Source organism: Protopterus annectens, chromosome 3.part1 (genome assembly GCF_019279795.1).
Source record: "Protopterus annectens isolate FY-2018-M chromosome 3.part1, PAN1.0, whole genome shotgun sequence".
In the NCBI taxonomy this organism is placed as follows: Eukaryota; Metazoa; Chordata; order Ceratodontiformes; family Protopteridae; genus Protopterus; species Protopterus annectens.
In genome coordinates, this window is record NC_056732.1 from 177,692,968 (window position 1) to 177,719,371 (window position 26,404).

The window sequence follows — 26,404 nt, forward strand, 5'->3', positions numbered from 1 at the left end:
AAGGATGCTGCCATTTGAGCCTTGCTTGGCATGCAAAGGGGAAGTCATTGGGCTTGCTTTCTGAATGGCTGCGAACTATCCTCACCACCTCTTTGTGTAGGAGCTTGCCATTGTCTGCCTCTGAACGATCCTTGGGATTGCCCTCTGCCCCTCGGGCGCCTGTATCTACCTCTTTGGGGTCTGTCCGTGGCTGGAAAGGAACAATTTTTGGAAGGCCAATTTCTACTGAAACGTGGGGGCTGTACCTGTAGAAAATCTTTCACTGTTTGCATCGATTTAGCCTTTTCCTCCATTTTCTTTAATACCTCCTCAGCATTAGCACCAAATAATACATCGTTTTGTAGAGGGGCATCTAGTAATTTAGCTTTGACATAATCTGGTAAGGTTTGTTCCTTGAGCCAGGCATGTCTACGTATGACTGATCCTGTAACAGCAGCTCTACATGAGGCCTCTAGAGCATCAAAACCACATTGCAAGGTATGTTTTACCCACTTGTTCTGCACTATGCATCCAATCCTGCAACTCCTTCAAGTCTGGTTGTTCAAGATGTGACATTTTACTTCTCAATTGTGATAACAGAAACTGTTGGTACTTTAGCATATGGAACTGGCAGTTTAATACCCTCATGGTTAAGGTGGCCGATGTATATACCTTTTTTCCCCACCTTTCTAAGGATCTGGAATCTCTCTCGGAAGGTAATGGATTTTTAGCAGTGGAGGCCTTAATTCCCTTGGGGCCCTGTGAGATAGTTTCTGGGTCAGCCGCATGGCTTTTGTATAGAAATTGGTGTGAGTCAGGAACCCGGCAGTACCTGTCAGGCTTGACTGGGGCTGGAGGTAAAGAATCCGGGTTAAGGCAGGCCTCCGAGTACACATCATCTAGTATGTCCAAGACAGGAGGTATAGCCAGAGGCCTGTGCTGAGGTAGCAAGAGAAAATCCCTAAGCCTTTTCTTGGAATCTGAGTACTCTTGGCCTTCCCAGTGGAAGTGTTCCCTTAAGGTATGCAAGGTTTCCCCAAATGAGTAATCCTCTGGGGGAGATACAGAGGGAATGGACTCCTCTGCATCAGAATCTTCAAAAGGGGAGTAAGAAAGTTCCTGTTCTTCAGAGTGCTCGGATATAATGGAGGCCTGATCAGAGGAAGGGGATTCTTCCTCCACTCTGGGCCTTTTGTCCAGGGGGGGGTTGAGAACCCCTGATAAGAGTAATTAAATCCTCAGCCATTTTAAGCATCTGTTTTTTAGGCATGGGGCCTGGAGATGGGCCCTGTGTAGCTTGTCTCTTAGAATGCATGGCTGCTTTAGACTTAGTGAAAGCCTTGATGGAAAAAGAAGAGGAAGGTCTGAAGACACCTTGAGAGGAGGCAGACCTGTCTACATTTTGAGATTCACCACCAAGAGTGGCTTCGGTATCTGTAGTCGGGGTGTGGGCCGAGGAGCCTGCGACCTCGGGCACAGAAGACACCGCCAATGAAGTGTCGTCGGTAGTCAGGGGCTGTGCAGGTGTTTCGCTGAGAACCGGACCACCTGTAGTCAGCTTTGGCGTGGTGTCGGTAGAGGCCGCGGACCTCGTGTGTCGGTCCTTATCTTTGCGCTTTTTAGACAAAACTGGAGTCGGAGTATCCGACGACATAATATAGTTACATTTTTTGCCAAAATAATGCTGGGCGAACTCCGCCCGACGCTTAATGGTGTGTTTGTTGAATGTAGCACAGAAACGACAGACCGAGACGTCGTGGTCTGGGCCTAAACAAAGAATACAGAGGGAATGAAAATCCTTTTGTGGTATTTGCTTCCCACATGAAATACAATTATTAACTTTGTCTGACATCGGTCTGAGGCAAGAAAAGTTTCCCCAATGGGGTACTTAGCTTTCAAGAAGACTTCGGTTGCAAAATTTTCATAATTTCAGGAGCTGGCCGAACGGCACTTGCGAACTGCTTCTGCTTTGGGCACCGCACAGCAAGAAAGACTGAAGAAAATGGCGTCGGCTGGTTCTTTTATACCCGTGTCGCACTAATGTCAGGGAAGAAGCGATGACAACCGACGCCGGACCTAGACTTTGGAATTCGCCCGACCGAGGACCCGCCTGACGGCAGGAGAACCCATCTGTTATGACTGCAGCTGTATGCACGATGAACATCCAGGGCTGCAACAGTAAATACACTCGAAAATCTACATTTCTGGTAAGTTTACACCTCTGTACTATGTTCTTCATGTTTCACTGTTGCAGTCATCACATTTGGGTTGATTCCCAAAGCTAAGGAAAAGGGTGTAGGCAGTCAATAAGACTAGGGGCTGGATAGGATGCCCTGCACGACTGCAGTGGCAAAGCCTGCCCTGGATTTGGAAAAGAGAGGCAGGTGGTAATGCTTGGTGAAGGTGTGAACAGATATCCATGTTGCAGCCTCCAGGATATCCCTGGTGGGCTGAGAAAAGCTGCAGAGGTGGAGGTTGCTCTGGTAGATTGAGTCCTGACCCCCTTAGGGGGAGGTTTCCCGTGTTGCTTGTAGCAGAAATGGATGCAGTGTGCTATCCATTTGGAAATGGTTTGCTTGGATATGGCTATGCCCTCTGCTCCTGCAGCAAAACTGACTAACAATTGATCAGTCTTTGTGAATGATTTAGTCCTATCTAGATAGAATCTGTGCTACCTGTGCGCATCTAGGGAGTATAGTACCCTTTTCTCCCTTGTTCTGTGGGATAGAGAAAATGGTGGGCAAATGAATGGATTGGTTGAGAGCCACACTGAACACCACTTTTGGCATGAAGGATGGGTTAGTCCTGAGGGACACCCTGTCAGCATGGAAGATGATGAGGGGCTCTACAGCCATGAGTGCTTGTAGCTCTGATACTCTTCTGGCTGAAGTGATGGCTAGAAGCAGGGCTGTCTTCCAGAAGAGAAACTTTAACTCTGCTGAAGCTGCTGGTTCAAAAGGGGGGGGGGGGTAGGGTGAGCTTTTCCAACACAAAGTTTAGATCCCAAGCTGGGGTAGGTGCTCTTCTGGGTGGCCTCAAGTTGCTAGCCCCTCTAAGGAACTGTTTGATGAGAGGGTGTGAGAAAAGTGGTTCCTCAGTGTTGAAATGAGCAGAGATAGCAGAGGCATGAATTTTAATTCAGGGAAAAGGAGAGGACCACTGTGTAGTAGGTCAGCTAGGTAATCCAGGATGAGAGGTAGGGAGGGCTGTGCCGTGTAGGCTCCCTTAGCCTGGATCCAGGTTCAGAACCTTTTCCATTTGTCAACATAAGACTTTCTTGTGCTAGGGCGTCTGGCCTCACTTACATCTAGAATCTGTTTCCCGAGACTGGCAGCTTGTTCAGTGGTCAGGAAATAAGCCAGGCTGCCAAACTGAGCATCTGCAATTGGAGATGCATGAATTCTCCTTCCCTCTTAGTCAGGATGGTTGGGATTTGAGGGAGATGCCATGGTGGCAGAGGGGACAGGCTGCACAGCAGTGGGTACCAGTGCCGATGAGGCCAGTCTGGATCAATTAGAATTGTCCTTGGTTTTTCCTCCTTTATTTTGAGCAGCACCCTGGAAATGAGAGGTAATGGGGGAAAAGCATAGACCGAGAGGATGATCTACTAAAAGGATAGAGCATCCACTTTTCAGGCCCTGCAGTGAGGCTCCCTGGTGCAGAACTTGCTGAGCTGATGGATGGAGTGGGAAGCAAAGAGGATGACCTACGGGGTGCACCACTTCTGAGTTATTAGGGTGAAGGTTCTTTGGTCTAGCTGCCACTCGTGGGTCCAAAAAGTTTCTGCTTAAGTTGTCTGCCATCGAGTTTAGAGAGCCTGGCAGGAATTGTGCTAACAGGTGTAGTTGCATGGCTGAGGCTGTGTGCCAAAGGGTCATGGCAAGCCTGCATAGAGGGTAGGAGTGAGTCCCTCCCTGCTTATTGATATACCACATCACAGTGGTGTTTTCTGTTTTGATCAGTAGAGCCACTGGGGAGAGAAGGGGCCTGAAAGCTGTCAATGCGTGCTTACCAGCTAACATCTCTTTTTGGTTGATGTGGATATGTATTTGATGTGGGCTCCAATGGCCCTGTATGCATCTGCCGTCTAGATATGCACTCCAGGCATAGTCCGATGCTTCTGTGGTGAGGGTCTGGGTGGCGTGGGGTGGTGAGAAGGGTAGTCCCTTGTTGTGGTTGCATGCTGCTGCCCACAACAGAAAATCTTTCCTTAGGCAAGGTATCATAGGTATAAGAGTTTCCAGGTGTTGTGAGTGTTGACTCCAAACGCTTTTTAGGTACCACTGAAGTTTCCTCATATGCAGTCTGGCATATGAAATGAGTAGAATGCAAGAAGCCATGAACCCCAGAGCTTGCAGGATTTTCCTTGCAGATAACTGGGGTCTGGTGGCTAGTTGAGAGAAATAAGCTGTCAGATAAGTTTGCTTTTCTGGAGTAAGGAATGCCATCTGGGATGCTGTGCCCAGGCTTGCTCCCAAGAATATAATCTTTTGGGTAGATACTAGTTTGGATTTCTTTTCATTGACAGTGTATCCTAAGGAGGTCAATAGGGCCTTTACAAAAGCCAGGTGCTTGAGCAGCTTCTCCTGACTGCCTGCCTGAATTAGGCAATCATCTAAGTATTTTTATTTATTTTACAATTATTTTATGGATAAATTTGAACATTTCTTTGTCTGCAAAAAACAATGGCGGGAGAGAGACATTTTGTGAAAACTCTGGAAGCAGTGGATAAGCCAAAGGGAAGCGCAGAGAATTGAAAGTGCAGAGATCCTGCCCTGAAACGTAGATATTTTCTGCATGATTCCCTGAATGGGATGTGAAGGTAGGGCTCTTTTAGGTCTAGGGTGGCTAACCAAGCATTCTTGGACAGCATAGGTAGTAGTTGCTGGAGGGTGAGCATTTTGAATTTTGGTATCACCAGGAAAGTGTTTAGAATGGATAGATAGAGGATGGGGTGCCAGGTGCCCTGTTTTCTGGGTACCAGGAAGAGCCTGGAGGTGAAACCTTGGCCTATTTGTTCTGCAGGAATGTGCAATATTGCCCCTCATAGAGAGCAAGGAAAGCACTTGTTTTTTGGTCTTTGCCCACTGGTTTGGAGGAAGATCTGGGAGCCCCTTTGGGGCTTGGTAGAATGTGGACAGAAAATTTGTATCCCTGGAACACTATGTTGAGGACCCAGTGGTTGTTGGTAATGGTGGCCCAGGTGCTTGCATGGAAGGAGAGTTTTCTTCCTAGGGCAAGTACAGGTGGGCAGAGGGAGGGGGTGGAAGTAGAGAGTCATCATTGTGAGTTCTTACCATGACGGGGTGGCTTAGCACTCCCTTGTATTGAAGTGGAGGAAAGTATATTTGTGTACACTTACCATAAATGTGGATGTTCGAGTATACTCACTGTTGCAGTCATCACATTTGGGTTATCTGCTTGCAGTAGTCCTCAGTCGGCCTGATTAACAAAGTCTTGGGTACTGCGTCAGTTGTGATCTCATCTTCCATGACATCAGGTAGGCAGGGGTATAAAGCATGCAGCTGACGCCATTACATCAGTTTTTCTTGCCCCAGATATCAGGTGCCCACATAATGAGAAGCAATTATATATACAAGGTTACACCTCCAACAAAAAAGCAAATACACCAAAAAGCTTTAAGCATAGAAAGCAAGAATAGAGGTGTAGCCAATAGAAGTCAGGGGGCTGGAGGGAGGGTAACTAGGACTGCAACAGTGAACACTCGAGCATCTACATTTATGGTAAGTGTACACAACTGTACTATGTTCTTTGTGTTTCACTGTTGCAGTCATCACATTTGGGTAGATTCCCAAAGCTAAGTATGGGAGGAGGAAATCAGATAGCATTAGGACCAGCTATAAGGCCCTGCAAGACTGCAGTGGCAAAGCCAGCTCTGGATTTAGAAAAAATTGGCAAATGGTAATGCTTGGTGAAGGTATGTACAGAACTCCAGGTAGCAGCTTCTAGGACGTCCCTGGTAGGGACACCTCTGAGAAAGGCTGTAGAGGTAGAGGCAGCCCTGGTTGAATGTGGCCTAATCCCCTGTGGGGTAGGTTTTCCATGGTGTTTATAACAGAAATGAATGTAATGGTCTATCCATTTAGAAATGGTTTGCTTTGAAATGGCCTTCCCCTCTGACCCTGCAGCAAATGCAACCAGTTGTTCATATTTCCTGAGAGTTTTAGCCCTGTCCAATTAAAACCAAAGTTGTCTGTGCACATCTAAGGAGTGCAGTATTTGTTTCCCTTTGCTCGGTGGATTAGAAAAGAAGGCTGGCAAATGAATGGACTGATTAAGGGCCATACTGGATACCACCTAGGGCATGAAGGAAAGATTGGTCTGAGGGACACCCTGTCCGCATGAAAAATGATAAAATGCTCCATTGCCATGAGGGCCTGTAATTCACACACCCTTTTTGCTGAAGTGATGGCTAAAAGGAAGGCTGTTTTCCAAGAAAGGAATTTCAACTCTGCATTTGCAGCTGGCTCAAGAGGAGGTAGAGAGAGTTTTTCCAATACAAAGTTAAGGTCCCAGGGGGTCTCCTGGGTGGTCTTAAGTTTTTGGTCCCTCTGAGGAACTGCTTCAGCAGTGGAAGAGGGGTGGTTCTGTGCTGAAATGGCTGAGGCATGAATTTTGGAGGAGGAAAAGGAAAGGCCCTTGTGCAGCATCTCAGTTGAGTATTGAAGAATATGAGGTAAATTGGGCTCTGCTGTACCCATCCCCTGAGTTTGATTCCAGGAACAGAATCTTTTCCATTTTTCAGCATAGAATTTTCTAGTACTAGACCTCCTTGCTTCCAGAATGACATCCAACACTTGCTTACTGAGGGATGATAACGGAGAGATCAGGTAATTAGCCAGGCTGCCAGGTTCAGGGTTTGAAGCTGTGGGTGCAGAGTCTGACCCTCTTGCTGGGATAGCAGGGCCGGGGTTTGAGGTAGGTGCCATGGTGTCAGCAGTGACACGGTGCAAAATGGGGTACCAGTGTTGGCATGGCCCGTCTGATGCAATAAGTATCGTCCTTGGTTTGTCCTGTTTCATCTTTATTAGTACCTTGGAGAGGGGAGGCAGAGGGGGAGAGGCAGAGGGGGAAAAGCATAAACTGAAAGTTTTTTTCAGGTGAAGGACAGGGCATCAACTTTCCAAGCTTGTTTGTGGGGAGTCCTTGTGCAGTATTTTTCCAATTGGTAGTTATGGGGGGAGGCAAACAGGTCTATATCTGGGCTCCCCCATTTGTTTCTCAGCATGTTGACTATCTTTGGTTCCAGTTTCCACTCGTGTGGGTCCATGAGATTTCTGCTTAGATCATCTGCCAGTGTTTTTAGCTTTCCTGGCAGGAACTGAGCCTGTAGGTGCACTTGGTAGCTCAAGGCTGTTTTCCACAGAGCCACGGCTAGTCTGCACAGAGGGTATGAGTGGGTTCCCCCCTGCTTGTTTATGTACCACATAACAGTGGTGTTGTCCATCTTTACCATCAATTACCCTGGAAGAATGCGGTCCTTGAAGGCTGTCAGAGCACCCTGTACAGCTAACATTTCTTTTTGATTGATATGCAGGTGTATTTGACTTGGGTTCCACTTTCCCTGAATGCACTTCCCTGCCAAGTGAGCTCCCCATGCATAGTTTGATGTGCCTGTTAGTGTTTGTGTGGCAGGGGATAGAGTGAATGGCAGTTCCTTGTTTTGGTGACAGGCCTCTGCTCATCAAAGGAAATCTTTCTGTAGACAAGGTATGACAGGAATCATTGCTTCTAGATCCTGAGAATGTTGACACCATAGGCTTTTTAGATACCACTGTAGTTTCCTCTTATGCAGTCTTGCATATGGAATTAGGAGAATGCAGGAGGCCATGAACCCCAGGGATTGCAGTATTTCTCTTGCAGATAGCTGGGTCTTTGTGGCCAGAAGTTTGAAGTAGGCTGTCAAATGAACTTGTTTTTCTGGTGTGAGAAAGGCCATCTGGGAAGTTGTGTTCAAGCTTGCTCACAGGAATACAATTTGTTGGCAGGGTACAAGATGTGATTTATTTTGGTTTATGGTGTACCCCAGAGAAGTTAGCAATTTCTGTACAAAGGCCAGATGATTCAATAGTATGTCCTGGCTTTCTGCCTGAATTAGACAATCGTCCAGGTATGGATATATCTGGATATTTCTTTGCCTGCAAAATGCAATGACTGGAGCTAGACACTTTGTGAATACCCTTGGCGCAGTAGATAAGCCAAAGGGCAGCGCAGAGAACATAGTGCATGTAGCCTGCTTTGAAGCGTAGGTATCTTCTGCAAGATTCCCTTATTGAGATGTGCAGGTAGGATTCCTTTAAATTCAGTGTTGCCAACCAGGCATCCTTGCCTAGTATAGGAAGCAGCTGGTGAAAAGTTAGCATCTTGAATTTTGGGATCACCAAAAATGAGTGTAGGATAGAGCGGGTCCAGGATAGGACGCCAGTTGTTGTCTTTTCTGGGCACCAGGAAAAGTCTCGAGTAGAAACCCTGTCCCCATTCCTCTTCTGGAACAGGGTGAATAGTCCTAATGCTTGAGAGAGAGAGAGAATTTGCTTTTGAGCCTGTGCCCACTGATTTGGGGGTAGATCTGGTCAACCGTTTGGCGGTTGGGAAGGAGTGAAAGTGGAATCTGTATCCTTGGGAAACTATATTTAAAACTCATTTGTCCTGGGTAATGAGTTCCCAATTTTTTTTGCCTGCCGGGCAATCTTTCCCCCTAAAGGAACAGTCAGTTGTGCAGGGCTTGGAAGATTTAAAGTTGTCATTGAGACAGTTTACCATACCACTCCCTGCTTTGGAAGTGGGAGCCCCCCACTGCTTAGTCCTGTGAGTACCTTGGGACTGAAGCCTGGGAGTTCTGCTGGTTCTGGGTTTGGACTGAAGGCCTGGAAGAGGCAGGAAAGGACCAATTTTTAGAGGGCCAATGCCTACTAAATCTGGGAGGCTGTACTTGCAGGACATCGTTAACAGTTTGCATTTAGCTTTTTCCTCCAACTTTTTAAGTACTACTTCTGCTTTGTTGCCAAACAGGCGGTCTTGGTTTAAGGGAGCATCAAGCAATTTAGCTTTAACATGATCTGGCAAAGATCGCTCCTTAAGCCAAGCATGCCTTCTAAGTACAGACCCAGTGACAGCAGCCCTGCAAGATGCCTCTAGTGAATCAAAACCACATTGCAAAATATGTTTTCCAACTTGTTCAACAGAATGCATTAAATCCTGTATATCTTTTATTTTCAGCACAGTCAGGAATCAACAATTTTCTGTTTAAGCAATCCAATAATATGCTGCTGATACTTTAACATATGAAACTGGCAGTTTAAGGCCCTAACGGCCAAGGTTGCAGAAGTGTATACCTTCTTACCCAATCTATCCAGCTCCCTGAAATCTCTATCAGAGGGTGTAGGATTTTTGGCAGTAGTAGCCTTAATGCCCTTGAGTCCCTGTGAAATGGTGTCAGGATCTGCAATAGGATTTTTAAAGAGGAACTTGTGAGAGTCAGGAACCCTGTAATATCGATCAGGTTTTCTGGGAGCAGGAGGTAAAGAGTCGGGGGGCCAAGCTAGATTCCGAAAAGGCATCATCAACAATGTCCAGTACAGGGGGAGGGTAGCTACAGGCCTGTGTTGGGGAAGGAGTAAGAAATCCCTAAGCCTCTTTTTAGAGTCAGAGTAATCTGGGCTTTCCCAGCGAAAATGCTCCCTAATAGTATGCAAGGTTTCACCAAAAGAGAAATCCTCTGGAGGGGAAGCAGAGGGAATAGAGTACTCTGCATCAGAACTCTCATAGGTAGATAAGGATAAATCCTGGTCATCAGAGGAAACAGAAATGTCAGAGTCCTGATCAGAAGAATCATAGGTCTCTTAGAGGGGAGAAGGGTGGCTTCCCCTGATTAAAGTAATAAGGTCTTCAGCCATTCTTATTTGTTTTTTAGGCATAGAGCCCTGACCATGCGGCCTGGGCATCAGTTTTCTAGGCATGGATAGAGTTTTAGTAAACCAAAAACGAACCAGCACAAGGGAGAAAAGTACCTAAATTTTATTTTATTGTGGCAACATCTGGAAATTGCATACTGCAAACCGGTTTCGGCTATATATCCAGCCTTCCTCAGTGCAATAAAAAATCTAAATAGCACATCCTGGGTATTCCTTATATATCTAAGACTATTAAAGGTGTATACACTTTGGAAACAATATATATATATATATGTATATACATATACATATATATATATATATATATATATATATATATATATATATATGTATATACATATATATATATATATATATATATATATATATATATTACACACACACATTTCAAAAGTAAAAAGTATGAAATAAATATGTATGTATAACTTTTAACCTGAAGAAATCAATCCATTAATTTAAACAAAAATTCAAAAAATCCATAAAGTCATAAGCTGACACCAAACAACTAAATTGTTTCATTTAAACCAGGTTTGAATAGAGCTGCTAACTTGGTAATCCATGAGGATTCCATATTATTTAATCTGTCATGCCAGCCTGCTTTACGGTTTCTATGCATATCAATTTTATCAATAATGGTGAATTTAAATTGTGCAGTCTGGTGAATCATGGTATGTTTATATAGGGCATTAGAGACTTTATGATTTCTAATGGCGCTGAGGTGTTCACTTATCCGATGTCTAAGTGGTCTTGAAGTTTGGCCTACATAAAATGAAATACATGTACACGTGGCCAAATAGATCACCCAATCAGTACTGCAGTTACCAAAAGTTTTTATCTGGTATACCCTAGAGGTATTACAACTAGTAAATTCTTTGGTCTTAAAGATATGTCTGCATGCACTGCAATGACCACAAGGAAAACAGCCTATCAATGGATCACCAAATAGGGTTGTCTGAATAGGTGTGGACGGATTATACCTTTTGTAATGTGTGAAATAGGAGTTGACAGTTCTACCCCTACGATAGGAAAAAGCACATCTTTCAGGTAATATCTCATTCAAATGTTCATGAGCCCGCAAAATCTCCCAATGATTATTAATAATGTCTCTAAATGGGGGGGGGGTGTTACTACCAAATGTAGTGACAAACCTAATGGGTTGAGATGTTACTGTCTTGGGTCTATCATGCGAATGTTTATATTGTAAAAATTGTGATCTGGGCATCTCTTTAACTTGATTGATAGTTTGGGTAATGCGATGTCTATGATACCCTCTGCTTATCAATCTGTCAGTCAGATCTTGTTCACATTCTAAGTGGGATTCTTGAAAAGAACAGATACGTTTCATACGTAAAAATTGAGATTTGGGGATGTTACTGATGATGTGGCGGGGATGATAACTAGATGCATGCAAAAGTGTGTTGTACTGTGGAAATTTCCTATGTACACGAGTTGCCAGAGTATGATCAGCCTGTTGACAGACTAATACATCCAAAAAAACTATTTCTTGATGTTGTATAGTTAAAGTGAACTGAATATCCCATGTGTTGTTATTCAAATATTTTACAAACTCATGTACAAAGCTCGAATCACCCCGCCACACCATCCAACAATCATCTAGATATCTTCTCCAAATATCTAATTCCTCCATATAGATATTACTATGAGAATCATATAAAAACTGTTCTTCAAAAAATCCGATGAACAAATCTGCAAATATGGGAGCAAAAGATGCTCCCATAGCTGTGTCTTTCACTTGCCAATATGCTTGTCCTTCAAAGTAGAAAGGTTCTTGGTTAATACATATTGAGTCAATTTGATTAGAAAATTGTTGAATCCCGGAGTATATAATTGGGATCTATCTAACCAATATGCAATGGCTGATAACCCAGCATCATGTGGGATGCTGGTATAAAGGGAAGTAACGTCCAATGTACATAGCCACCAATCTGATTCCAATTGTGTATCTTGAACAATATTTAAAAATTCTGTGGTACCTTGCAACCTGGATCTTACCACAGATAGTAATGGCTTTAAATAATATGTAAGAAATGCTGATAATGGTTCAGTGAGGGATCCTTTCCCGGAAACAATACGCCTACCGGGTGGGCATGTTGGATGTTTATGTATCTTTGGAAGCAAATATAGATATTGAGCGATGGTATGTTTATCAATAATACCTTCCTCAGTGGCCAAATCCAAAAAGGAATCAATATGTATTTTGAAATTGGGTGTTGGATCCACCACCATATGTATGTAAAACCGGGCATCGGACAATTGTTTGTGGGCTTCTGCTTGATACATCGACCAGTCCATTACTACAATGCCTCCCCCCTTATCAGCTGGTGCAATGACTATGTTGTGATTGGAACTAAGTTCCTGTAGCGCTTGTTGTTCTTCAAAAGTTAAATTGTGTCTCATCGGCTGATAGCCTAAAGAAAAATGCAGATCCTTTGTGACACATTCTTTAAATATGGCTACATTATTGCCCATGGGAGGTTGAAAGTCTGATCTCCCAAATTGGAACCCAGCAGATCTTTGAGACTCATGAGAATCTGAAAAAAATATTTTAAGGTTATTTTAAGGTTAATCAATCTAAAAAAATCATTAAGTTCATTGACCAATATGTGTTCAGGGACAAAAGATGTCGGCACAAAATTTAGACCCTTACTGAGTAATTCATTGTGGACAGATGACAATTCAAATGAAGATATGTTATGCACATTACTTATTGACTCACAATTTTCTGTAACAGTTGCAGACTGTGTGTAATTTTTTCTGTGTTTTCTACCACCTCTACGTGTTCTGAGTCTAAAGGGTCTGTTGACTGTTTTCTTTTTGTCACTGGGGACTCCTGGTTGGAAGGGCAGTCATAATCTGTGGCAGAAGACGTATCATCTTCTGAAGTGCCACTTGTTGTTTGAGTATTTTTTCTAAGTACAGACCTAGGCCTTTTTCTCCTGTTAACTTTATTACTACAGTCAAAAAATAGAACACTTTTCTGAGTAACAAAAGGTTTCCCTTTTTCACAGTCAGTCATATCACGTTGAAATTTGTGTGTTTTCTTTTTGATTAGTTGCTCCTCCAATGTAGATAATCTTTGGCCAAATTTGTTAAGTGGTTGTTAAAGTCTTCAGACTCAAAAACTTGAGCCTCCAGACAGTTGTAAATTTCTACAGTCTGTGAATCGATCATACGTTCATAATAAGAAATAAGGGTATCAACAAATAACAGAGGCTTGATGTTGAGTTTCTGCCCAGTCTTTAGACAGCTGTTGATCAATCAAACCCACTAGGGGTTGAATGCGAATTTTTAACCCCCGGGGTGTGATATTTTTCAATTTATATGCCTTAAATAACTTAAGATGCCAGATATTGGCTCTTAAACTACTCATATTTCTAGTTATTTTTTGGAACAATGTGCCACAGAGATATCTGGCATCCCCTTTGTTGGTATTGGGATCATTGAGACCAGATAGGTTTAAACCAATAACTTCCAGATTATCTTTGTCTGCAGATAACCCTTGTAGGATACCTTTTACGTCCATTGTGCCACTCGTATCTATAAGGTATTAAAACCTAAAACGCAATAGAAAATGTTTGTACCAGATAATAATAACATACAATGTTTTTCAAAATGGATATGAAATCACCATATCTGAAGCATCTTCTGAGGATATGAAAATAAACTTGAGGTTGCTGTGCATTAAGAATTGCCTACAAACCAATGATCATGAAACATACGAATGTCAATGTCTGACCTGTAGTCACATCAAGAAAAGAAGTGTGTAACAAAAAGGTACACATACCAATAGCTGCTCTCAGAAAAATATTGCCAATTGGTTTTATAAGTAGCCGACCTTTGTCCCAACTACTATAATATAAAAGACATTGCATACATTTCCATAAAATTCTGATGCATCAACCAATGCCAATATACAAGAAAAGGATAAAAAATGTTTATATATATTTTTGGTCGACTTACGTCTCTACCAAAGCATTTAGAAAGTGTAAAATATTGGCCGACCTACATCTCAGCCAGTATATTACACCAAAATGAAAATTGTGTGCATTTGTCAAAGTGGCCTACTTCATCTCAGCCAACAACATATATTAACAGCTCACCCAATGGTGATATTAATCAAGGCGCGCCACTTGTAGAAAATATCTATGTATTGCTTAAAAATAAAGCAGCAAAGAGAGCAGAAAACAATAGTGGGCCCTGTTACAATCAATATAATCTAAATATAAACACTACTCCACATATACGTGGCTTTGGCTAAATTCAATATAAAATATATGACCTCCACGTCAGAAACAAGCATCCAATGTTCGATCAAAAAATGAATGGCAAAATATATATGCACACCACACTCCAAGTTGTGTGAACCCTTACTCCAAAACACCTCAACTTGCTTTGAATATATACAGATGTCAATCGTATAGAACAATATCCATAATTGGCCCAAGCATAACCATATAAAAATAATAAAGAGCAAAAAACAGCCAACACACTCTATGGAATGTAGTTGACTACTTGCAATGGGTCAAAATTGCATATACTGCAAAATGTCCTAGATTATTATATAATTGAACTAAAATTGTATAGTTGAATACATATTAGGTGATGTAGAAATAGTCCCAACTGTTGGAAACAGCTTAAAAATAAAGTTCAAATAATGCTCAATATTTCAGCAGGTTCCAACAGACCATTATATCAGGAAGAAAATAGTTCCTAGGTGAACATATATATATTATATCCTGTTCTAACGTACTCATCCAAGTGACAGTTAACTGCAAGGCTCAAAACACAAAAACAGAACAGAACACACATAAAAAAATGTGTGGTTGTTGTTAAATCCAAGCTCTAAAGTAAGAAGCATACACCAGTCACAAAAGTCCGTACATACACGCTGCTGAAAAGTCAGAAACTCCACAAATGTTGATCGTTAGATCCCGACAAGAAAAATAAAATCCCTGGTTTAGTGTAACAGTCTAAATGGCGGCCAAAAACCTTGAAAGTATTCCGGATTTATTCAAACACACCATATAGTTCAGTATATAAGCAAAAAACGATAGTACCCAAAGTAGCGACTTGTACGCGCAATTCAATACTGTATGTTACCACTGAAGATTTTGCCGAAAATAAAGAGTGCCCAAAAAATCAGCCATCCGTACCTGTAAGCCCTTCATAAATGTATTTTGGTAGCTCCTCATAGGAAAAAGTCAGCGATTGTACTGCTTCACATCAATGCCTTTATACCCGAATAACTGCAGCTATGACGTCGGGTGAAGTGCGACACTGCGACACCAGCCGAGGCCAGACCCAGACTTTGGAATCCGGCCGACCGAAGGGCTGCCTGACGACAGGACAACCCATTTGTAAGGACTGCAGATGCATCCTTGAAGGACATCCACAATGGAGTTCTCAGAAATAGGCCTAATGGTATCAGATTGTAGTACAGAATACAGTGAATTCCGAGCGTACGCCAATAATGTCCAAAAAATGAATATTCAGTAAAAACATACCACAAGAAACCCAAAAAACATTCCCAATGTAATGATTAGTAAACGAATAATCCAAGATGAGCGTTAAGCCACAGATTCTGCTGCCATTCCTCCCAGGCGTCCCCAGCGTGTGAAAGAGTAGAGTCAGTCTGGAACAGACCAAATACACGCAAGGTGGAACAAGTGCACGGTTCAAACCAAGAACATCCAAGTAAACCAAAAACGAACCAGCACAAGGCAGAAAAGTATGGATAGAGTTTTAGGCCTTGAAAAAGATGGCATTGGTTTAATATGCAAGTCAGTAGGCCTGAATACACCCTGAGAAGTCAGTACTTGCACAGCGGCTCGGACTTATCCAAGGTAGACACATCCACAGGTTCCACAGTTGAAGCATCTCACGGCATACCAGACTCTGAATGGGTCTCAGTAGAGGCCTGCAAATCTGAAGTAGCGGGTATCAGGGGCTGCAAAAGCGCCTCACCGAGTACCGGCAAACTGGCGACTAGCTTAGAAGCGTTGTCAGCAGCTTTGGACCTATGCGGTCTGTCTCTGTGTTTATCTTTGCGTTTTTTCGGAATGTCGGCAGTCGGGTGGCTTACCGAAGCCATATCTGCATAATTGATCAGAGTACCAAAATATTTAGAAGCGTAAATAAACTGATGACGAATAGTTTGTTTAAATATGGCACAAAACTGACAGCAAGGTACATCGTGGTCAGGGCCTAAGCAAGGAATGCAGTATGAATGAAAACCTTTATGAGGTATTTGCTTTCCACAAAAAATACAATTATCAACTTTTACTGACACTGGTTCAGAGCAAGAAAAAGTTTCCCCAACGGGGTATTTAGCTTAGTCGAATACTTCAGTTGTGAAATTCAAAAACGAAAATTTCAGGAGTCGGCCGACTGGCACTTGTGAACTGCTTCTGCTTCAGGCACTGCAAGGCAAGAAAGACTGATGTAATGGCATTGGCTGCATGCTTTATACTCCTGACTACCTGACGTCATGGAAGATGAGACAGCAATCGAAGAAGGACCCAAGACTTTGTTAATCAGGCCGACTGAGGGCTACTGCAAGCAGATAACCCAAATGTGATGACCGCAACAGTGAAACACTAAGAACATCTCCATTGCTTTAATCTCTGCATTCCCTGTGGCTATTGTTTGGGGGTCTGCCTCCCTGGGATTTGGGCTGAACTTGACTTGGAGGGGGCAGGAAAGGACCAGTGCTTGGAGGGGCAATACCTTCTGAACCTGGGTGGCTGAACCTGCAGGAAATCCTTAACTGTCTGCATAGATTTTGCTTTTTCTTTCATCTTTTTTAAGACCACCTCTGCCTTGGTGCCAAATAAGTTGTCTTTGTGCAAGGGTGCATCCAATAATTTGGATTTGACATGGTCTGGCAATGGCTGTTCCTTAAGCCAAGCATGCCCTCTAGGGACAGAACCAGTGACTGCTGCCTTGCAAGATGCTTCTAGGGCGTCAAAACCACAGTGTAAGGTGTGCTTAGTTACTTGACTTGCAAAATGCATTAACTCTTGTAACTCTATTTTCTGCACAAACAGGAAAAGATGATATTTTTTCCTTTTAGGAGTTACATGGTGTGTTGCTGAAATTTTAGCATATGGAACTGACAATTTAGGGCTCTAATAGCAAGAGTAGCAGAGGTGTATTACTTTTTTACCCCATCTGTCTAATGCCTGGAAATCCCTGAGGGGGTGGGATTCTTAGAAGTTGCTTTAATTCCTTTAGGCCCTTGAGAAATAACCTCAGGGTCAGCAGTAGGATTTTTGAAAAGAAATTTGTGCGAGTCAGGGACTCTAATGCCATTTTCTAACGTCTGGCTATGGAAGCTAGTCGTTCTTACAATGGACAGAAGTGAGGTACTTATTTTTTGGTCCGGGACATGTTATTCTCACTTGGGCAAGTTCTAGTGATTTTGGTTATATATAATTTAATCTGTAGGGCTTTATGACTGTTTGGACTGCTTCCGTTTGCTATGGACGCCATTTTTTTTACACGTGTATTTGGTTCAACTGGAAAAGTTTGGCGTTAATATCTTTCTGTGGAATATGTTAGTTATTGTGGTGTTTAAACAGTACAGATATATGTTGGGTCCTTATTTTGTAAGCTAATTTTAAAAAATAAGATTTTCATTGTGTTTAAATACTTTTCACTATGCAGATGTGTGTTCTTTGTGAAAATATTTGCCGGGCATAATATTAAGATTGGGTCCATGATGATTGTTTGCATGTGAGACTGTGGGCTCCCTGAAAGTTTTTCTTTGTCAGCAATTTTTCTCCTTGTATAGGGGAAATGTGAGTGTTAAACACTGATTCATGCCATAATAGAGGTGCTTTTGGAACATTCATACCGTGAATTACTTTTTCGTTAAAACCGTTGGGCAAATTTAGGCGGCCAGAAGAGGTGAATACCATTGGTTCTTCAGAAGTTATTAACGAGTGAACAGAAGATGTGAATACCATCCTGTTAGCTTTAAATAAAAGCTCAACATACTTTTGAATATATGGACATGAACTTTAAATGTTTTTCCTGAAAAAATGAAAAAAATGAATGTCTTTGTAAATTCAGGGAGCTACATGCTATACATATAATCATTTTTTGGACAAATGCTTGGACAAATATGTGCACTATCAACATTGGTTTGATACAAGACATGTTGATTGCGTATGAAAGTAAATGAAAATGTATTACATATGCTCTGTCGTTTTGAACAGGAATTGTATTAACATTTGCCATTGGATGGTAGGATCTATATGTGGGTATAACAGTATTTTCATGTATGCATAGTGAATTGTGAATGTTTGACTCAATTGGTATAAAAGTCAGTTTTTCAAGCATGGATTTAACAGCAATTCTAAAGGAGCTGTCAGTGGATAAGGAAGACATCCAGGTTTTTGGGATGGGGAATGCAAACTTGATGAATAGTCAGAGAGCTAATAATTTAGACCAGACTTGCACATCTTTGTTTGATCAGCTTATCAAACACATGGAAATTCTGAGATCTTTTGTGTGGCATTTAAGACTTTAAGGCCTATTTAGACAAAGGAATCACTCCCCAGGGGCCTAAGGGTCCGTATTAAACCTTTACTTAGTCAAGCGGGTGACATATTATTGTCATCTTGGGTAGAGGTTCAACAAAAAAACTACTTTACAGTTTGTAAAAACCTTACATGACCAGCTACCAAAAAGTCATGTATGGGAATGCATGATAACTTGTTATTGAATTCTGATATGGCCCCTTTACCTCTAGGAAAAGGAGGAGGAGGGGTAGGAAAGTCCAAGAATAGGGATCTCTGGAAGCCATGCTGAACTTCCTGAAATCCAGATAGTGTCTTCCAGCAATGTGATCAACATATCTTCGGTGGTTTTTGCCTGAATCTGAAAGTTTGTTGCTGAGCAAGGGCCTCAATTTTATTCCAGGGTTTTCTGTCCCTGAGGATGTTTTTGTGAAAGATTTGTATGCTTTTTGCAGACTGCTTAATTTGAAATTATATTTCCAGAATAAGGAATTTGTTAGTGAAAACAGTGGCATTAAGTTTAATAAATAAAGAAGTTATGTACTCACCATAACTTTCCATCTGAGTAGGTACTTCATTTGTCTGCAACCTGTGGGTATCGGATCCGAGCCGGCAGCTTTCCAAGCTTCAAGATCTGAGCTCCTCCCCCTACTCATAATCCCCTGCTACCAACCATATTACCTCAGATCGTTTTTTTTGCCTCACCAACCTGGTAACACAAAAATCAACTGTAAAGGTGATCAGAAAATCCTGAAAGGTTCGGGGGATGGCAGGGGGGGGGGGGTTGGTTGCAGACAAATGAAGTACCTACTCAGATGGAACGTTATGGTGAGTACATAACTTCTTTATCTGAAGTAGTTACTTCATTTGATCTGTAACCTGTGGGACAGAGTCCCCAGCTAACCTACAGGGTCTTCTGGGGAGGTCTCGGAAGATCGGGGACCACCCAAATGGGGGTCCTGAGGCTGTGATTCTCTACCATCCCGGGGGAGAGAGGATGCTGAGACTGTAGTTGGCGCTTGAGGGAGTATAGCATCGGTACTCCTACGTGGTACAGATGAACTATCCAACATGCTCCTCATCCTCACGAAGACCGATTCCTCCAGCTCCGAAGAGAGCATACGTACCGATAGCTCCAAAGGAATCGGCTCCGAGAACGATGTAAGGTCTGAGCTAACTCGGGCCGACGCACCAAGAGGAAGACTCGCCACCGAAGAGGTTCAGTTCCAAGTTTCTCCCTCAGGCCCGACAGAAGAGTTTCGGACCCTAGACACTTCGGATGGTGCCGACAGTGTCGGAGCACAGCTCGGCTCGGAGACAACCACCCGGTGTGCTGCAGCCAAGGACACCACTATAGTCGGTACAGACAGCATCGGCTCCAAAGGCCCAATCTGGGTTGGAGGAGGAAAAAGAGCAGGATAGGTAACAGGAGTCGGCTCCAAGACAGAAATGGTCGGAGCAGATAAAAATTTTGGCAAGGCCGACAACTTAAGGAGTCTGAGCACCACTCTCTCGATGCCTTCTTCAGATAAGCTCCTGGAGGATCTGGAGGACAGTGTGGGAGACCTCGCTCTCTGCAATATAGGCAATTTTAGAGTAGGGGAGACCGGTGGAATGTCTGTAGACCAGCTCCGAAGAGGACTGCTAGTGATCGGCACTGAAGCACTTGGTGCCGATACTGCAAGGTCCATGTCCAGAATTCTCAACTGGCTCCGAGAACAGTGGAGCCGAAGAGACAGAGGCCATCTCCAATTTTGGTAACTTCTGCGGAGGTTCAGAGACAGAAGTTGAGGCTGGAGAAGGCCTTTTTGAGGTCTTGCCCTTATCTTTTCTAGAAGACTGCACCTAACAGAGGACTACAAACTGGCTAGGTCTTCCTTGAAGGAAGGTTTTAACATGCCTTTTAGGATCGGCTTATTCTTCCGTTCCTGGAGCACTCTAGGACTAAAGGAATGGCAAGAGAGACAAGTTTCCTGAAGATGTATGGTCCCTAAACAGTACACACAGACGCTATGTCCACCAGTGATGGACATTTTCTGCGAGCATTTAGTACACTTCTTAAATCCTGTTTATGCTCTTTATGTTCTTTGGACATAATAGCAGTAGCAATACAGGCAATTTTAAGAATAAACCAACATACTCACTCAACAAGAGAGGAACTGAATCTTCCAACTTAAACAGATCTAGCCCCAACACTCAACAAAAAATAAAGGGTAGTTTTACTAGATTCACTAACTTAAACAAACCTAGTGCAAAGGAAAAAGGGAAATAAACTAGCACCTCTAAGTTAAATGGTCTAGTCTAAAAGCACACACTCACAGGAACCACACACAAAAGGCCAACAGGCCCAAGAATTTTATAGCAGTAATAAGTCAAGTCCGGTTAATAGACGCAAATCGGTATCACAATAAAGCTATCAGCAATTAGAAAAACACTTCACACGAAGTTAAAAACTCCTAAAAAGTAGTAATAATAAAGAACTAAATCATTTAGCCACGCCAACCAAAAGAAGCTTCCGAGTGAAGATGCGGCAAACGAGATCTGGGGAATGTTCACATGCACCATGGGATACCCATTAGCCACGAGCCAATCAGAAGTTTTCAGGCTTTCTAAGCAGCCGAGTCAGAGCCGAGGATCGACTCCGAACACACACGTAACAATGGAGGCGAGATAGGACTACATAACATAATAGGTTAACTTTTTTTGGCCTATACCAAAGTTGCGAGAAATGCATGCTAACAAGACGCTGGTATACAACTAAGGCTAAAGAAAGTACAGTTTTGTACCTACCATAAATGTAGATGTTCGAGTGTTCACACTGCTGCAGTCATCATACTTGGGTTATCCTGCCGTCAGGCAGTCCCACAGTCGGCCTGAGTTCCAAAGTCTTAGTCAGACGTCTGTTGCTGTCGCTTCTTCCCTAACGTCAGTGTGCCAGGGGTATATAAGAGGCATCCAACGCCATTTTCTTTAGTTTTTCTTGCCCCAGATGTCAGGTGCCCCCAATAGGTAGGCTATATCTATATATATCTATATATATATATATATATATATATATATATATATATATATATATATATATAATCTACATATAAAAAAAAAACAATACCTTCAGGCACAAGCAAATACACCACAGAGGTTGTATAGGATAGAAGGTGTACACAAGTCCAGCTAGTTCAGAAGGGATGGAGGGAGGGTAACCTGGACTGCAGCATGGTGAACACTCGAACATCTACATTTATGGCAGCTACAAAACTGTACTATGTTCATCGTGTTACCCTGATGCAGTCATCACACTTGGGCTGAATCCCAAAGCTAAGGAAGGGTGGTGGAGTTAAAACAGGGTTAGAAGAAGCTAGTAGGCCCTGCAAAACTGCAGTGGCAAAACCAGCTCTAGTCTTAGAATATAGAGGTAAGTGATAGTGCTTGGTGAAGGTGTGCACTGAACTCCAAGTTGCAGCTTCCAGAATATCCTTGGTTGACAACCCTCTGAGAAAGGCTGCTGATGTAGCTGTAGCTCTGGTGGAGTGGGACCTAATGTTAGCAGGCACCGGTTTCCCATGATGCGTGTAGCAGAAACGTATGCAATGTCCTATCCATTTTGAAATGGTCTGTTTTGAGATAGCTTTTTCTTGTGATCCTGCAGCATAGGATACAAAGAGCTGGTCAGATTTTCTGAAAGCCTTAGTTTTATCCAAGTAGAAACACAATTGCCTGTGAATGTCCAAAGAGTGCAGGAGTCTTTCTCCTTTGTTCTGGGAATTTGGAAAAAAGGTGGGCAAATGAATGGTTTGGTTTAGGGCCACACTGGATACCACCTTTGGCATAAAGGAAGGGTTAGTTCGTAGAGAGACTCTGTCTTGATGAAAAATGAGGAAAGGCTCCACTGCCATTAGTGCCTGTAGCTCTAAGACTCTTCTAGCTGAAGTTATTGCTAGTAGCAGGGCACTTTTCCATGAAAGAAATTTTAAATCAGTTGAAAAAGCTGGTTCAAAGGGCGGCAGTGTAAGCTTTTCCAGAACAAAGTTGAGATCCCAAGTAGGTGGTGGTGCCCTCCTGGGCGGTCTTATGTTCTTAGCCCCTCTGAGGTACTGTATTAGGAGTGGACGTGAAAATAAAGGAGGATCCGTGTTGTAATGAGCTGAAATTGCTAAGGCGTGGATCTTAATAGATGAAAAGGAAAGTCCTTTGTGCAACATCTCAGTTAAATATTGTAGAATCTGAGGAATGTTTGGATCAAGGGGATTTTGGCCTTTAGCCTGGTTCCAGGCGCAAAAGCTTTTCCATTTGTCTGAATAGGTTTTCCTGGTGCTGGGCCTCCTGGCCTCCAGAATGACATCCATAACAGCTTTGGATAGAGGTGTTGGCTGGTTGTTTAGGTAATTTGCCATGCAGCCAGGTTTAAAGTCTTGAGCTGGTTGTGTAGAATCTGATTGTCTCACTGGGTGAGCAGGTGAGGAATCTGGGGTAAAATCCATGGTGGGCTGTGGGCCATGTTCCTTAGAATTGCATACCAGTGCTGGCGTGGCCAGTCTGGTGCAATGAGTATCATTTGTGGCCTCTCTAATCTTTTAGCAGTACCTTTGCTAGAAGAGGCAGTGGAGGAAAGGCATACACTGTTAATGTTTTCCAACTGAATGAGAGGGCGTCCACTTTCCAAGCTTGCGGGTGGAATGTCCTTGTGCAAAATTTTTGAAGTTGGTAGTTTTGGGGGTTGGCAAACAGATCTATGTCTGGGCGTCCCCATTTTTGAGTTATCATTGCAAATACTTGTGGATCTAGTTTCCACTCGTGGGGATCCATGATGTTTCTGCTTAGGTCGTCTGCCAATGTGTTTTTCTTTCCTGGCAGGAATTGTGCTTGTAGTTGAACTTGGTAAGACAGTGCTGTGTTCCACAAGGTCATTGCTTGCCTGCATAGAGGGTAGGAATGTGTGCCCCCTTGTTTATGTACCACATTACTGTGGTATTGTCCGTCTTTATTATTAGTTGTCCTGGGTGTAAGAGGTCCTTGAAAGCCGTTAGGGCATTCTGTACTGCTAGCATTTCTTTTTGATTGATATGCAGATGCCTTTGATCTGTAGTCCATTTACCCTGAATGCACTGTCCTGCCATGTGTGCTCCCCCCAGGCATAGTCCGATGCATCTGTTGTCATAGTATGCCTGGCTGTGGGTAAAGGTGAAAGGCTGACTCTTGTTGAGGTGACATGCCTGTGCCCACCATAGAAACTCCTGTTGAAGGCAGGGAATGAGTGGTGGTATTGTTTCCAAGCTGTGGCTGTGCTGAGACCATACGCTTTTCAGGTACCATTGTAATTTCCTCATATGCAGTTTTGCAAATGATATTAGAAGTATGCAAGATGTCATGAATCCCAAGGCCTGCAGAATTTTTCTTGCAGGGAGTTGGGTCTTTGTTGCCATTATTTTGAAGTATTGAGTCAGCTGCTGTTGCTTGCCTGGCGTTAGATAAGCCATCTGGGCCGTTGTATTCAAGCTGGCACCCAGGAATATTATGTTTTGTGAGGGCACTAGTTTTGATTTCTTTTCATTTACTGTGTACCCTAGGCAACTTAGAAGATGTTTGACAAATGCCAGATGCTTTAAATGAATGTCCTTGCTTTCTGCTTGAATAAGGCAGTCGTCCAGGTATGGATATTATTTGAATTCCTCTTTGTCTGCAGTATGCAATTACTGGTGCCAGGCATTTGGACACAGTAGATAAGCCAAAGGGCAGTGCAGAGAATTGATAATGGGTTGAACCTGCAATGAAGCGGAGTTATCTTCTGCAATTTTGTCTGATAAGAGACATGCAGGTATGCCTCCTTGAAGTCCAACGTTACTAGCCAAGCCTTCTTGCCCAGCATGGGAAGAAGCTGCTGTAGTGTTAGCATCTTGAATTTTGGTACTTGCAGATAGGTGTTCATAATTGAAAGATCCAGAATGGGTCTCCATGCTTTGTCCTTTCTTGGGACTAGAAAGAGTCTTGAGTAAAATCCTTGTCCTCGCTCCTGTGTAGGTACCTGTTGAATGGCTCTCATGTCCATGAGAGCTGTGATTTTTGTGTGCCTCTGCCCACTGATTTGGTGGCAGGTTTGGCATTCCTTTTATCCTTGGCAAGGTATGAAAGTGGAATCTGTATCTTTGTGAGACAATGTTTAGGACCCATTTGTCTTTTGTGATGATGTGCCATTTGTCTGCAAAAAGTGTTAATTTTCCTCCCAAGGGAGCTGCCAAGAGAGATTTGCTTGGTAGTTTGAGGGTTGAGTCATTGTGTTCGTCTTCTGCTAGTTTGGGGCGTGTCTTCTCTTTTCTGGGTAGCAGTACCCCATTGGTGAGGTTTGTAGGGACCTTGTGACTGACCTCTGCCCCTTGGGCGTCTGTATTTGCCCCTCTGTGATCTGTCAGAAGCTGGAAAGGACCAGTTTTTTGTTGGCCAATTTCTGCTGAAACAAGGGGGTTGTACCTGTAAAAAATCGTTGACCATTTGCATAGACTTTGAATTATCCTCCATTTTCTTTAAAACCTCTTCTGCTTTGACACCAAATAATACATTCTGCTGTAAAGGTGCATCCAATAATTTTGTTTTAACATGATCAGGTAGGGTTTGTTCTTTTAGCCAAGCATGTCTACTTATGACAGACCCAGTAACAGCTGCTCTACAGGAAGCTTCCAATGAATCAAATCCACATTGTAAAGTATGTTTGCCCACCTGTTCAGCGGCATGCAACAGATCCTGCATTTCCTTGAATTCAGACTGTTCAGAATGTGTGCTCAGTTTTTGTTTTAATTGAGACATTAGGAATTGCTGATATTTCAGCATGTGAAACTGACAATTTAATGCTCTCATAGCCAGAGTAGCGGAGGTGTACATCTTCTTTCCCCATCTATCTAGGGCTCTGGAATCCCTTTGAGGGCACAGGATTTTTAGCCATAGAAGCTTTAGCCCCTTTGGGACCCTGGGAAATTGTTTCAGGGTCAGCCACAGGGCTTTTATAAAGGAATTTGTGTGAGTCAGGTACTCTTGTAGTACCTGTCTGGTTTGGCTGGAGCAGGAGGTAGAGCGTCTGGATTTAGACTGGACTCCAAAGTAAACATCATCCACAATGTCTAAAACTGGAGGGATAGCAAGTGGTCTGTGCTGAGGTAGTAAAAGGAACTCTTGGAGCCTTTTCTTAGAATCAGAGTAGTCCTGGCCTTCCCAGTGGAAATGTTCCCACATGGTATGTACAGTTTCTCCAAAGGAGTAGTCTTCAGGGGGAGATGCTAAGGGAATAGAATCTTCAGCATCAGAGTCTTCATATGGGGTAAAAGCGTAATCCCGTTCCTCAGAAGAATCTGAGGAAATTGAAACTTGGTCAGAGGAAGCATAATCCTCCCCTTGTCTTGTTTTTATATGGAGGGGGAAGGGAACCCCTGATTAGGGTAATCAAATCTTCAGCCATCTTAAGCATCTGTTTCTTAGGCATGGGGCCTTGAACTAGAGACTGATGTACAGTCCTTTTTGGTTTTAATGGAGTTTTAAGCTTAGCATAAGATTTAATGGTGAGTGTAGTCGGTCTGAAGACACCTTCTGCAACTGAAGGTGTTTCTACTGCACCGGGGTCTCCTTCTGCTCCAGTGTCGGAAGGGCCTAATGAAGAAGGCTGCGAGGGCCTAGTACACTCAGCTTGAGAATCCGCAGCTGTCTGGGGTTCCAATTCTGCTGTCGTCATGGGCTGCGTAGGCACCTCACTGAAAACCGGAGAACCGGCGACAGGCCCAGCAGAGGCCTCGGAGTCTGGCTTGGTCCTAGGCTGCCTGTCCTTATCCTTGCGTTTTTTATGCATGCCGGTTGTCGGCTGCTCTGACGGCATGATATAATTAAATTTCCTACCAAAGTAATGTCGTGCAAAGTCAAAACGGCGTCTGATAGTTCGTTTATTAAACCTAGCACAAAACCGACAACCTG

The 26,404-nt window shown here is 43.1% G+C and overlaps 1 protein-coding gene across 5 annotated transcripts in view; it reads right to left on the reverse strand.

Annotated features, from left to right (window-relative positions):
- EPC1 (enhancer of polycomb homolog 1) overlaps positions 1–26,404 on the reverse strand; it is a 1,950,735-nt gene that overhangs the window by 507,580 nt on the left and 1,416,751 nt on the right. The window lies entirely within an intron of this gene.